The sequence below is a fragment of the Prosopis cineraria genome, unplaced genomic scaffold, assembly GCF_029017545.1.
Source record: "Prosopis cineraria cultivar Desert tree isolate PC_DT_omini unplaced genomic scaffold, ASM2901754v1 PC13, whole genome shotgun sequence".
Classification (NCBI taxonomy): Eukaryota; Viridiplantae; Streptophyta; class Magnoliopsida; order Fabales; family Fabaceae; genus Prosopis; species Prosopis cineraria.
In genome coordinates, this window is record NW_026555344.1 from 38,988,902 (window position 1) to 39,001,486 (window position 12,585).

General features: G+C 29.0%; 1 long non-coding RNA gene across 1 annotated transcript; it reads left to right on the forward strand.

Annotated features, from left to right (window-relative positions):
- The first annotated feature begins 10,406 nt into the window (after positions 1-10,406).
- LOC129290631 (uncharacterized) lies at positions 10,407-11,662 on the forward strand. Its single transcript, XR_008588471.1, has 3 exons — positions 10,407-10,485; positions 11,315-11,509; positions 11,591-11,662. It is a non-coding gene; the product is annotated as an uncharacterized LOC129290631 (long non-coding RNA).
- The last annotated feature ends 923 nt before the right edge of the window (positions 11,663-12,585 follow it).

Here is a 12,585-nt window from a genome sequence, read left to right on the forward strand (position 1 = left end):
TCTCCATTGCTTTTTTGGGTGCATCCTGAATTTACTTCTGCTATATGATTATGCCAAATTTGTGGGATGTTTTGTTGGCAGATTGAATCTTTTGTGATCGTACAATGTACATTGCAATAGAATGATACAAAAGAGTACCGGTGTATGTGTACTATATAGGATTTTGGCCAAAAAAAAGTATATGTACTGTATAGGGTTTATGATTTTTTTTTCACTCATTTTTATAAATATATTTTTTTATTCTTTTTGTACCAGTGTATGTGTACTATATAGGGTTTATGAATTTTTTCACTCATTTCTATAAATATATTTTTTAATCTTTTTTTAATCCACTATATGTAACTATAGAAGTGATTTTAAAATATCTAAATTGGTTGGTTACCCTATTTGCTAGGGGTGTTCATGGGTTTGATTTGGTTTGATTTTGGGCAAAAATTAAGTTGAACTGAACTATTCAATTTACTTATAATTAAGACCTAATTGATTTTTATGAAAATTGGTTAAGTTTGATTTTATTTTCAGTTTGGTTAAGGTTTATATCAAGTTTTATTACACTTATTTGATTTTGTTTTTCTTTTTTTATCTTCATAATGGTATTGTGTATTAAAATTAAATCTAATTCTTTTTTATTACAAAATTAAATCTAATTTTTTGGCTCATTTTTTCATAAATAGAGGAATAAAATTATAATGAAATTTCAACGTGCTCACAACAATTAATCATAAAAAATTGATATTAATTTTTAAGATTAAAATTATTTAATATTATGTATTTTCATTTAAGTCCTTTAAAAATATTCATTTGCGTTTTAATATAAAATGAAAACTTATCATACAAAATTTAAAACAAAATACTTCTTGTAGATAAATTAAATACATGAGTATTTTAAGTTGTAAATAATTAAATGATGGTTAAAGCATGATTATATTTAATTATTATGCATTTTCATTTAAGTCCTTTAAAAATATTTATCTATGTATTAGCAATAGGCTTCATTTGGGCCCTAGGAAGTGGGCTAATAATGGATTGGATTTATTTACAAATTCATATTGGATTTGGTTGGGATTTAGGTGATATATTTTATAAATAAATAACTATTATTTTTCTAATCAGTTTTAGTTCGGTTTTTTAGTGCTCAAAATCAAAACTTGAACCAAATCTATCGATTCTCACATAATAAAAATTGAAGCAATTTGACTGTTGTTCATTTTAGTCAGTTTCTTTTGATTTGGGTTGGTTCTTTTGGTTTACATCAGTTTTGAACACCTTTGCTATTTACATAAAACTAAATAAAAAAATGGACATTTATGATTTCATATCTAATAAGGATTTGGTTTAAACCAAATCACTTATTTAAATACACAAAAATTCATGAATTTAAATTTAGTTCATTTCAAAATATAATTCTTTTATAATTTTAAATTTTTTTCTACACCCTAATAATTGGAAACATCTTGTTACTTTCACATGTTCACTGTTAATATATCTATAATTCTCATATCTTTTTTCATCCATTGTCCATTATAAAATAAAAAAATTAATCATTTGGCCTTTTTAGTTTTCATTTAGTTATAATTTAATTTTTGAACTTTATCTTTTCCAACTTAATCCCTATAAATTTAGCTATTTGAATATTAGTTCTTATATTTTGAAAAATAAAATTAGAAAGTTTAAAAATGTGTTAAAATTATAATCTTTATATAGATTAAAATAATTTAGTAATTTAAAATATTAGTCCTAAATTTTAATATAATTTTAATCTTTATAATTTTATTTTTTATACTATAAAGATTAATATTTTAAATAGTTAAAACTATAAAACTGTAAAATTTAAGGACTGAGTTGTTAAATAGTCAAAAATATAAGAATTGAATTACAATAATTTAAAGTTTAAAAATTGAATTATAATTGAGTAAAAACAACAATGACCAAATGATTAATTTTTTCTAAAAAATAAATAAATTCTTCATTTCCAATTCTTTATTTTTATTTCAAATCTTAGTTCATTTCTCTTCTTTATTTGGCTTTTTTAAACTATCAAAATAAAAAAATTTAAATGCATAGATTTCAAATGTAAAATTTGAATGCAAGATTTTAAATTTAAAATCTAAATCCAAATCTATCAATACAAATGATATCTAAAATTATTCACCACTGTCCATGTATATTTAAAATAAAATTTATACAACAACAACAAACTTTATCCCTTGGTGAGGTCGGCTACATAATGTATAAAATTATTGTGCTATATCATTTATTAAACTTTTAGAAATGTTAACAAAGAGGTTTTGATTAATATTTTTTATGAGTGTTTTATTTGATCTTTTTTTACTCCTCTTAACAGGATTAAAATTATTTATTCCACTCTCCTTATTGGTGCCTTTGAAAGTCTTCTTTATACATTTACAAACAATCTTAAATGATTTTCTATCATTTTCTCCTCAATAGGTGCTACGGCCACCTTTTCTTATATATGCTCATTTCAATTTTTTTTTGTATGTTTGTATACCTATCTTAACATTCTCAACTCTTTTTCTCCAACTTTATGCTCTTGTCTCATTAAAACCCAACTTTTTCTATCATATAATATAACTAGTCTTACACTAGTTTGATAAAACTTTCCTTTAAATTTATTATGTATCTTACAATTACAAATAACTCCTTTATCTTTCTCCAATTAAACCACATAGCATGTATCTCATGTACATCATCCCTATTATTTTCATATCATGTTGAATAATAACTCTCAAATATTTAAACTTTTACACTTGAGCTATAATTTTATCTCCCAATTTTGCTTGCAAATTACTACCAACTATCTCTTGTCAAAATTACAATGCAAATATTCCATCTTACTCCTATTCATGTGAAAATTTTTTTATTTTAATATCTTCCTCCATAACTTAATTTATAATTAATCTATTTTCTTGTCTTCACAACAAGAACTAAATCATCCGTGAAAAACATGTATTTGGATAATATATACATGCTCAGTCAAAACATCTAAAACCAAGTCAAACAAATAAGGATTCAAAGATGATTCATGGTATGGTTCAATCCTTGTAGAAAAGTTCATCGTTTCACTACCAGATGTTTTTATACTATTTGTTGCCCTCTCATAAACATCTTATATATCTCTAATATAGGCAACCTAGATTCCTTTCTCTTTCAAGACTTTCCAAAGTATTTCTCTCAGTACACAATCATATTTTTTTTTTTCAAATCAATGAAAACCATATGTAAACCTTTACCTTTACAATAAGAGTGTTTTAAAACAATCCAAATCAATCACACCAAACTAAATTGAACCAGATCGACATGACCTAAAAAAAACTGATTATAAATTAGGTCTAGTTTGGTTTTTCTTTTAACAAAACTAATTGGTTTGGTTCGGTTTGAGTTTTTACTTTTAAAAACTTAAACCAAACTAAACCAAGTCTTATTATATTTGTTATATATTTTATAAATTTTTCAATTTTTTTTTCTTTTTCCCAAGTTTAGCTAGTTGTAAATTATTAGTAAAAATAAGTTACAATTAGCTATATGTTATTTATATTTGTTTAAGATATTTTTTAATTTTATGATCAAATGTTTTAGAGATAATTCATTGATTTTTAATAGTTAAATAAGCTAATTAATTGATAAAAAATATTCTTTTGTGCTCAAGAAATTTTTTATATAAATAATAATTAATAGTTAAAAATTATCAGTGAATATAAATATATATTGGTGATTATAAGAATATCTCATTAAAAAAGTTCAAACTTGATCTAAATATAAACTAAAATGAACTAAACTGCTCAAAAATTGAACTAAAATTGATTAGAGAAAAAAATTGAATGGGTCCCATACTATAGCAAATTGATTGGTTTGATTAGGTCTAAAAAACAAAAAACAAACTGAATCAAACTTGTGAACACCCTTACTTACTTTGCATCAATAATTTTTTATTAATCTCCTTAATAGATAAATCACTTCTGTAGTCACTTTATCTAGCATGAAGCCAAATTAATTTTCATAAATACTATTCTCCAATCTCAATCTATGCTTAATTACTCTTTCTATAATTGTATGACTTATAAGTTTAATCTCTCTGTAATTAGTGTAATTTTAAATATTTTCTTTATTTTTATAAATAAAAATTAAGGTGTTTCTCCTTCAATCGTCAAGCATTTTTTTGAATTGTAAAATCTTATTAGATAACTTAGATATCCACCACACTCCCTCCTTATTCAAATATTTTTACACCTCAATAGGAATACAAAGTTCATTGATTCTACCATTTATTATTTTCTTTAAAAACTTCATTTATCTCACAGTCATATATCCTTTGATAGAATAACACAATTGCTCTTCATGAATTACTAAATCCTTCAAGTTATTAGATGAACTCCCTCCTTCATTGAAAAGTTTGAAAAAGTTAGCCTCTCATATATCTTTAATATTATCATTTGTGACCAAAACTTTTTTCTCTTTACCTTTTATATTCCTGAGCTGTTTTAAATCTCTTAATTTTTTATATTTAAAATAAAAGGCCAAACATGTAACTCTTATAAACTTTAGATGAGTCGCAAACAACTACCTTCAACTTTAAAATTTCATAATGCACACCCTAAAGTTTTAAACTTTGACAACTAAACCTAACCGTTAAAATGACTGTCAAAATTAACAGAAAATGCCGCCTAAAACCAGTGAAAAAGAACACATAAGCTAATAATGGAAATTTGACAATTTAATTATTCATATTCTAACTTTTTTTTATGGAAGCCACGTGCGCCAATTTCTTAAACCCTAATTCCATTTTCCTTCCTATTGGTAGTAATTCTTGTAGATGACGGGAGGCGAAAAGATGAAAAAGGAGAAGATACGCCAACTGACACTAAATTGCCTGTCTGCAGATTGTGAAAAGGAAGTTTCTTCTCTAACTTTTCCTTTCTTTCCTCTCAGCAATGGAATATGAAGTCTTAATCTTGCCCTAGCTTGAGTGAAGGCAAGGAAAATTGAGGAAATTGCTCGGCGAAAGGAGAGGAAAGCTGGGATTATTATTGTCTCCTCCTAGTTTTACGGATTGTTTGTCTCAATCAATTTTGCTTCTTCCAGTTTCAAAAAAAAAAAAATTCTGATTGGGTCTTCAATCAGTTTTGATTCCAGTTTCTCATTTTGTTTTCTGAGTTTGAGGACGGGTAAAAAGTAATGAAATTAAAATTCCATTTCATTTGTTTACATGTTTCTGTTTAATAAATTGGTGGCATTTTCTGTTAAATTTAACTGCTATTTTAGCAGAAAAAGATTAATAGACAAAGTTTGAAAGTTTTGGGTGTCATTTTTGCGTTTATAAAACTGAGGGGTTAAATGCAATTCATGAAAAGTTCAGAGATTACATATATTTTAGCCAAATAAAATTTATAGCAAGTGATATTATTTATGAGTTGGAACAATGTAACTTGTTTTTCAAATTTCATATTACGTCAAGATAATGTCATTTTTTTAAAAAAATTGAATATAGTCCCGTAAAAAATTTAACTTACCCTCCCAAAAATGCATCCCCCCCCCCCAACACAAAAGTCTGATTACCTGCATTTACTTTTAAGTCACACACACACACATACCTGCATTTACTTTTTAAGTCACACACACACACACACACACACACACACTTAATAATACTATATTCTATTAAATGGATTATAAAAATAAGTTTTAAAATTATAATTTTACATTAATTTAATAAATATTAAAATTATATTTTTATAAAATATTAATATTATATATTAGGAACATATTTCGCTCCCACCAACTAATTTTCTAGGTCCAGCACTTAGCAAGTGGTCTTATATTCTTATTCATCAAACTTCATATAATCTTTGGAAAAATGGACGCAATATACATAATAATATCTATAAAAATTATAGTATTTATAAATCATGATTAATACTAGGGAGAATGACAAGTAAGGATCCCTAAGAATATTAATGTCAAATTAGGATTTTTCAAAGGTTAAGATGCATTTTTATCTTTAAAGTATTTTCCAAAGAGCACCCAATATCTTAATGTTTTTGTTGGACAATTTTACTCTTAAAGTTATTAAAACTGAGCATTTTTGCCCTTTCTGTCAAAATTTTAACGTTGACTTCAAACGTTGACATTAGAAAATTTGACGGAAAGAGCAAAAATATTTTGTTTTAATAACTTTAGAGGTAAAATTATTTCAATAAAAATGTTAAGATGTTGGGTGCTCATTGAGAAATACTTTAAGAGCAAAAATGCACCTTTATCCATTTTTTAATATTAACGTTCCCAAATTCATTACTCTTTTCCCCATATTCAATACTAAAATATCTAATTTGATTTTAATGTTTTTTTTATAAAGTCCGTATTTGTCATTTTCCGTAATATTACTCTTCTCCTACTTCATACGAAGAATTTTTATATAAAAAGTAGTTTTCCAATTTATCTATCATACTTTGTATAATGCATAAGAAGTCTATTTTCTTCCATAAAAAGCAAGGACTGGATAAGCACATGGAACTTGCTATTTAGAACGTTGATGTTGATGAATTTCTGTCTTGCTCCTTTTTATTGGCTGTTCGGAAATCTTAGTGATGGATCATAATTTGTTCATTTCTGTTCCATTTTATTTTTAATTATTTAATTTAATTTTTTTATTACTCACAAGTACTTTTTTTATTGAAGGCTATTATATTCAAAATATGGCCATTAAATGTGATTATCCCTTTCAATAGGATTTGAACATTAATTCACTATATTATAAGGAACTAGCTTTTTCTATTAGGCCTAACTCTTAGTTGGTAACTTAATATATTTCAATGATGGCATCAAATCTTGATTGCTTGTTGATATAGTTTAGGGGTATTCATTCCGGACCCGTCCCGATTGGCCGGTATCGTCCCGATCATATCGGGACGGGTCTTGTCCCGGCCCGAAAATAATCGGGACGGGACTTTACGGGACGGGACAGGAAAGGAGTGCGGGACGGGACGGGACACGGGATTACCATCGGGACGTCCCGTCCCGTCCCGAATATTATATAATTATTTTTTATTTAAATATATAATTATATTACATAATCTATACTTATAAATTATATCAATTATAATTTTAATACTTGTATTCTTATTTAAAACTAAAAGTTTTTTATATTGATAATTTTAATGGCATGGAGTAAACATGGTGATATCTTTCTTTATAATATATTAATTATATTAATATTATATTTATTCTTATATCTATCTATTTAATAAATTTTCTTTATAACATATTTCTTACTTATTTTTAGAAGAGTAATGGGTTAGTAAATCTTTACTAAAGTAGAAGAATAATTATTTAATGTTGTGGTTGATTTGCCTGTTTGTGCTAATCTTATAGCATAAAGATCACTTGTATTTTTATTATAATATGTAGTTGTGATTAATATAATTCAATAATTGATTTAAATTATTGTTATTTATGTACTTGCGTTATTTTGATTTTAAACTTAATAAATTATATGATTTAAAATTTTAAAAAACGTTATTCTTCAGATCTTTTTTTTCACATCATTCCATTTATCGGGACGGCGGGACGTCCCGATCTTGTCCCGATCCCGTCCCGACTCTTAACGGACGGGACGACTTTCGGGACGGGACGGGACACGGGACCCAAAATTCAGTCCCGATATTTTTTTCGGGACGGGACACGGGACAGGGGTGTCCCGGTCCCGTCCCGTCCCGTGAACAAACCCTAATATAGTTTATTGAGGTGATGATTTTTAATCATAGGGTAAAAAGGGCAAAATAACTATCAAGAGATTGGCCAAGAGTAAGAGTAGGCTTAAAGTAAGAAAAATGACAAACATACCCATAACGTTATCAAACTTGGTGTAAAAGTGACTAAATCGTTAACTTGGCTTAATGTTCAATAGTTTCTGGTGTTAAATGCTGACTGATCTTGCCACCTATTAATGTTTGATGACGTGGACTAAAAAATGAACAAAAATACCTATGAAATCGTCGGTTAGAAGCATCCAATAGCCTTAAATAAGAAAAAGGGCAAGAATACCCATAATGTTATTTTAGTAAATACAATAATGATTAATCTATCAACTTCCTTAAATGTTGACCGTTTGGCCAACATTTAAATAAAAGTTGATCATTTTTTTGGCTAATGTAGACAAAAAATATTTCAAGTGAAATTCTACGGAGGTTGATCGATCATATTATGAATATCATGTGAAAAAATATCATTTTGATTGAACAGCAAGTTAAATCGCTCACTTCTTTGCAGCAATGCTAGAAGCCAATTGAAGATTTTGAACTTCATCGTAAAACGTAATCGCTTAAGGTTATGCTAATGTTTTTAAGGTAGGTGGCACAAGAAGGTTAGTCACAAAGACGTCCTGAACAGAGACAATCTTGTTTATGAAAGTGATTGTTTCTTTGTAGCGAGCCACAATCTCTTTGTTCTCGATTTTCAACTGCCTGTAATCTATCTCACTATGTTAAATTTTAAGTTTTGTAGACAAAAAATTGAGTGGAGGGAGAGTTGGGGTGAGATATGTGGTGATGGAAAGAAAACATATGACATAAATTTTGATAGATTAATCATTATTGCACCAGTTAAATTAATATTATGGGTGCTCTTGTCCTTTTTTCACTTTAATTTATTGAATACTCTTAACTTACGATTTCATGAGTATTTTTTACCCCGTTTTTAATTCACGTCAACAAATATTAATAAGTGGCAAGCACAGTAAGTAGCACAATCAATAGTTAACACCGGAAATTTGGTCACTTATTGACCCACTTTCATAACATTATGAATATTTTTATTTTTTTCTTACTTTAGGCTACTAAATGCTTTTAATCGATTACTTTATGAGTATTTTTACCTTCTTATCCGTAATTATGATTTACAAATGCATGCATGGTAAATAAGTATTCATAAATTTTAATCAAATTGTTAGTTTCATCTCAACTGTTTAAAATGCCATTTTTAATTAAAACAAAACTTAGCTATCAATAAGAATATTGAACTTTTAGAATTCTCTAATCAATATCAATTTTATGTCCGTGGCTTTTGCCTCATAAACTTACGTCTATGTTTAGCTTTTCATAGAAAAGAAAATACAAGCACTTAGAAATGATGAAAAGACAACCAAATGGAAGATGAATGAGTGATTTTAGTCAAACAATTTGATACTGAGAGAAATATTACTGAGATGAATGATGATGAAGAATATGCACCATTATATGGCCAAGTAAATATTTTTATTTCTTTTATTTTCTATTTTTTCGGTGTTTTAATCCATTTTTATTGCCTCTTATTTCCAAATCTTTAAATATACTTAAAATCATTGATTTATGACCACAGAAAATTTTCATCGTTATCATTATCTGGAGTACAAGGCAGTAGCCAATAGCCGTACAAAACAAAGCAATGTCAAACTATACCAGCAAGCAAAATATCTTTGCACGCTCTAAGTGAAGAGTAGTAAAATCTTATAATCGGTATCAAAGTGATGAGCTTCATTGACAAAACAGTGAGCACATCTACTAGCTCTTCTAAAAAGATGATTAGAAGTAATAACCCAATCATGAATGATAGTCTTTGATCTCTTTGATGATATCCATTGGCAAATGATTAAAAGAATGTCAACATCGAATGGGTCTGAGAGGCATAGCGAAGTTACTGTGGATGATTTTGATTCATTTTGTTCATGACAAGTTCAAAACTGTGGTCATTGGGTCAAAACTGTGGACTACAAAGACCGAAACATGCAAGGGCATCATAAACTATTATATTTGGGATGTCTGTTTTCCTCTTTGTTATCCGTGTTAATGCCTAAAATCTCAACCTTTTCTTTTAGGTAATAGTCAAAGGAAACCTTTTAATTTCCCTTCACTTCAAGAGGCTACATCTCAGCTTTACCTGCGAGCAACTTCTTATGCAATACCTTCCTCACACATCAAGGTTATCCTAGTCATATCTGAATTCTTCAAGTTTGAAATCTCAAGTTCTTTGTTTTTACTGCAGAAAACCAAGTGTCAGTATTCACCAGAAGTTGGGGAAAGTGGGAATCAGCAGACAGAAAAGGCGGCTGCAGGCATATCAAAAAATTCCAAGCCAGCTATTAGTTTTCGTAACAGGGGAAAATGGGTAAAGCCTGAAAAAACTAGCCCAAATAAACTTCAAATAATGCTAAGTATGACAGAAGGTACAATCTATAGAGTTTCCAAATTTTTGTTCTTTCTGGCTGAGTTTCCTGTGCATCAATGTTTGTCCCATTCTCCATGTCAAGGCTGAAAAGACAAGCTGCTTACAGATACAAAGAAGTAGGACATTCAGGTGATACCACACTTGGGCTTGCATTGCTTTTCCAAGATCTTCTTGTGCCATCTCATTCATCAAATAAGACAAGAAGCGTCCTGTGCACATAGTAGGTGAGACCACGGTCCCTCCATCTATGAACGGAAACAGTCACACCAAGTAAGTCCTGACAAAAAATGTGTCTAATTTGCTTGGCTATATGGTTCTTCATGACTTGGTTTTAGTTAATCTGCTTATCTTTTTATCTGATATGTAGTTACAATCCTTTAATCACCTTCACGTTGTGCTCGACATCCTATCAACTTACTCAGATAGTTATGTACGAGCTTAAGAATAATTTGAGCACTGACTCTGAATTTTTGGCAATATAGTCACTAGCCCCCTCTTCTTCTTCTTCTTCTTCTTCATCTCTACATCGTTGAGCCTGGAGTCTTGAAAGGTGTAGAACTTTTCTCAACCTGTTTTGCAACTTAATGGTTCTTAGAAAAAGAATTAATGGAAACAAAGTATCAACTTAATGGTTTCTCAACCATGATGTTCTCAAATTTCAGAATTTCTTCCACTATGTTTCAGCACCAAAGTTTCTAATTTGAAATTAATATTCTTATAAAGTCCTTACTTGTCATTCTCCCTAACATTAATGTCCAATTAGGAACTTTTAACACTGACGCTTCCAAATTTTAATACTCTTTCTATCATGTTTTAATACTAAAATTCTTAATTTGACATTAATGTTCTTAAAAGATTCTTACTTGTCATTTTTCCTTTCATATATGCCCTTGTTTTTTAACACAAGGCCATGGAAAAAAAATTCTTTGCTTTTATGTATGCCCTTTTCTTCTTGCATAAAGGGCGTCTGCAGCTAAATCTACAAACCCCAAATTTACAAACTTTGAGGAAGTTCATGCTAAGTCTCAAGATCTGAAGAAAGATCCCCCCCCCCCCTCCTTCTCCTTCCTAGTCTTTGAAAATGTCATCAATCATTCAGATGTCCCGGGCAGATTTGACGAAGTGAAGCCACCTCAAAGACATGAGTGCTGAGACTAGCATTAATCTCTCTGATGCTAGAGATAGAGAGTGTCGGATTTGTCACATGGGTTTGGAGAGTGATAGCCATGTAAATGGGGCTCCAATTGAATTGGGTTGTTCTTGCAAGGATGATCTTGCTGTGGCTCATAAAGAGGTACATGAAACACTCTTTTCACTTTCTTTCCATTATTTGTTTTTTTTTTTTTTTGGAGTATCTTATTCTATAGGCTTGTAGCATACAGGATTGCTTCCTCTCTATCTTCCTCCTGCCAGATAATCTCATGAAGTGCAGCTATTTGAATTTTCCCATTGCTTCGGATGGGGTTTGGTGGCTAGTTGTCGTCCTGCATAAAGCAAAATTCATGTAAACTGTAAAATAATGAAGACAGCAAGTTTTTTAAGGCTATGATTCTATGTAAATCTTTAACAAGTAATTTTAGTTATTCAGGTATGATTAAATTCTTGTAGGACCTGCGAAATCTGTCATTCTGCAGCACAGAATGTTTTTGGAACAAGTGAGGAGATAACCCAGAATTTATGGGACAGCTACAACCCTATCACAGTAGCCACAATTCAACCACAACCTCCCCCAAGATTTTGGCAAGATCGTCACCTCCTGGAATTTTGCATATTCATCATATTTTTCATCACATTTATCATCGCATTTGTGTTTGCGGGGATTTTTCGCCAGTCTTAAGTCATGTTAAAACAAAATGGTAGGCACCGCTGACACCTGTTAGTCCACCTCCCCTTCCTCTAAACTCCTACATTTTTTTCCTGTTTTTTATCTACCCAATCCTCTTCCATCATGTGTGTGTGCATATATTACTCATATATTTACAAATAGTGTAAATGAATAAATTATCTCTTAAATTTTAAGTTTAGTGACATTATAGACTTTGAATTCGTTTATAGAGTAAGTTGTTTCTTGAATTTTTTGAAAACAATACAATATGGCCTATGTTATTAAAAAAAGTTAACTTTCACCATTAATAAACTAAAAAATGATAAAAAAAGGATCTCAAAAATTACCAAAAAGGACAACAAAAAATTGTTAATCCTTTTCTATAATTTTAAGTCATTGAACGTAATTTTTGGGTCTTTTATTATAGTTTTTGGTCATTTTATCTAATTTTTTTATATCATTTTTTAGTTAACTAACAATTAAATTATCTTTTGTTAATGAGATGGGCCAAATTACACTAATTTTAAAAGTTGAAGAATTATTTG